General features: G+C 34.2%; 1 long non-coding RNA gene across 2 annotated transcripts; it reads left to right on the top strand.

Annotated features, from left to right (window-relative positions):
- The first annotated feature begins 321 nt into the window (after window positions 1-321).
- Window positions 322-2,384, top strand: LOC135147319 (uncharacterized). Of its 2 annotated transcripts, none has more exons than XR_010284770.1 (3): window positions 322-660; window positions 798-1,210; window positions 2,068-2,384. It is a non-coding gene; the product is annotated as an uncharacterized LOC135147319 (long non-coding RNA). The 2 variants fall into 2 exon arrangements; XR_010284771.1 differs by having other exon boundaries at window positions 324-660; window positions 1,043-1,210; window positions 2,068-2,382.
- Window positions 2,385-2,782: the final 398 nt, after the last annotated feature.

The raw sequence follows: 2,782 nt of genomic DNA, 5'->3' as shown, positions 1-2,782 counted from the left end.
TAATTTAAATTATTTTGTTTACTAGACACAATATCCTACTATACTTTTGCTAAAAGATCGTATAAGATAATTATAAAATATTTATTTTTAATATTACTAAATTATCATATACTTAAAATTCTATTTTTAATGATATTTCGATAATCAACTATAAATAAATATTTAAAACATTCATTTTTTTCATAATTCAACTAGACAATATATTAAAATATAATAATACAATTTTTTATTTTAAACTTTCCAGCTGAACCATTTCATTCCCCTGCATAAGTTTTGTTTCCCCCCTTCAGCATTAACCCTAATTTTGATTTTCCCCCCTTATCCTTCTCTTCAGACTCCAATCGGCAGGTCGACGGCCTTCCCCCTTTATGCTTCTCTCTCTCTCAGGTGTCTATCTTCTCTTCTCTCTCTGACCATCTAGCTTTATTCTCTTCTCTCTGTCCAATATTCTCTCTCGTTGTCTCTCTTCTCTGTCCGGCTCTCTCTTCTCTTCTCTCTGGTTGTCTCTCTTCTCTTTATCCTCTTGTTTTCTTGTTTTTCTTCTTCACTTTGTGTTGGAGTAGCCCTGTGCCTAGAGGGAGTGGCCTTTTTTGGCAGAAGCTTGAGGTTCATCAGCAGCACTTAAATCGACTCAACAAGCCCCCCATCAAATCCATTCAGGTCATATCTTTACATCTACTCACATTTTTATGTATGTATTTAGCATTTGTGTCACATTTGTTTTTGCATTTGTATAGTATTTTGATTTTGTTTATAGGAAATTATAGTTCTTGATTGGTGTTGTTTTGAATGAGCAGAGCCGAGATGGGGATACCATTTACTTTATTCCAATCTCACATCAGCCTGCTTTTGAACACCTTTTCCTTAAGGATCAGAATATCTAGGTCCCCTTTTTAATTTTTGAGAAAATGAGCAAGCAATGAGGCTTAAAGAGATGACATTTTGAGAGCAAGCTCAGTTAAAGATATGGTAAAAAGAAGCATAGATTTCTTTATTTATTTTCATCCCCCTCATCTCTCTCTCTGTTCTGTTTTTTTGTAAGGGGGGCTATTTTATTGTTTAGTTTTGACTTACCGGAGTAGCTGCCTTGTTTGAATCTGCCGGAATGATGCTCCTCCACCAGAATCCAGGAGGAGCTCTAGATGCTGCTGCTGTTGTATTGCTCACTCTTTTCACTCCCTCTAGCCGCGCCTCTTCTTCATTTCTGCCGGTATGCATTTTCAGCTTCATATGTGTTAATAAATATATGGGTCATTCATATATGATATGTGTTCTTGATTATGTGTATCAACATTCATTGGCCTTCAGTGTTATCTTTCTCTATATTGGTTGTGTTTGTTTTCTTATTAGATTATGGATTGTTGAGAATTCTTTTTCTTCTTATAGATATATGTAGTATTTGCGATCTGTGATTATTTTTTTTGTTAGTTTTTACTCTAACATGTGTGAGAGTTTTAGGTCAGGTGAGATTTTTGTGATAGATGATTAGTTTGTGTAGAAATTAAATTACCTTATAATTATTAATAGTATGGCAGTTAAGGTTTGAGTTATACTACTTAATTGTGGTCAAAGGCAGTAGATTAAGACATGTAAAAGATATGAGTAAGTCTAATTAGATAACAAACTGGGAATTTATTAAAATTGGCAATTGACAAATACGAACAATTTAAGCACACTATTCGAATCATCAAGGACGATAATTTTAGTAATGGACTAAGCTTGAATTGACTGACTTCATTCCTGTGCAAAGTCGTAACAACTAGAAACGCTTGAATGTAATTAAGAAGACTTGGAATTTTCAAGTGTGGGTGCACTGATAACCTAGGTTTTTCTTTGTCATAAGGGCCAAAAGTTGGGGAATTGTGCTTCTAATAGCTGACTTTGTGATCATCTTGTGCATGAATTTAATGCCATAAAACCGAGACATATGAACCTGCTTAAGAGTGTTGTTCTCTGACAAACTGTGAGTAAGAGTAAAGAGTTGCCTGAGCTGCATATTTGGTTGTGGTTTATCTGAATTTTGTATGGTAAAAACTTCATGTGCTCATTTGCTTTATTCATTTTTAGTCAGATGAACAAAAAGCTGCTCTATGGGGGCCTTTGGCCAACCAAGGATGGAAAGCATGTGTCGATTCAGCTACTGGCCCTAGTATTAAATGGAGTTGTCGTCAAGAAGACAACAAATACGGAGTAGATCTTAAAGCCCTATTGTCTAACACTAGGAGTTATTATTTTTCTTGCAACAATTATGGAGGTCAAACTCCAATAAGCTGCTCATCTTGCAAAGGGCTTTCTGTTGGCTTCTATCTACTCTATATAGGCTCTTGTCAATTGTGTGAAACAAATTTTTGTATGTGATTGTACGTTGTTACTATAGTTGGTAATGAAAACTTTTGTTACTAATTTATGGCTTGTTAATTATATTCTTCAGCATGATTTGATTAGGTTATGTAAAACCATTGTCTGACATAACTAAATACAAAAGGAAAAGAAAAAGAATACAGTTGCCTTATGCCCTACAAACAACACAATTTTAAGAATAAAATCGTTGTCTAAGACATATACAAATAAGTATATAGTAGTAACAAACCATTGTCTAAATCAACATTATTCGAGCATTTGGAACAAAAACCGTTGTAGAAGAGCTTTCACACAATTGTTTCATTATATAAACTATTGTTATAAGGAGCCTTACACAAGTGACCACTACTCTAAGCCCGTTGTACAAGGTAGTAAAACACGAGCCTCTATAACTCAAACAATCTTGTCTGATACTCTTATT

This window comes from Daucus carota, chromosome 6, assembly GCF_001625215.2.
Source record: "Daucus carota subsp. sativus chromosome 6, DH1 v3.0, whole genome shotgun sequence".
Taxonomy (NCBI): Eukaryota; Viridiplantae; Streptophyta; class Magnoliopsida; order Apiales; family Apiaceae; genus Daucus; species Daucus carota.
Note: the sequence above shows the minus strand (reverse complement) of the source record. Positions and strands in the feature narration are given on the sequence as shown.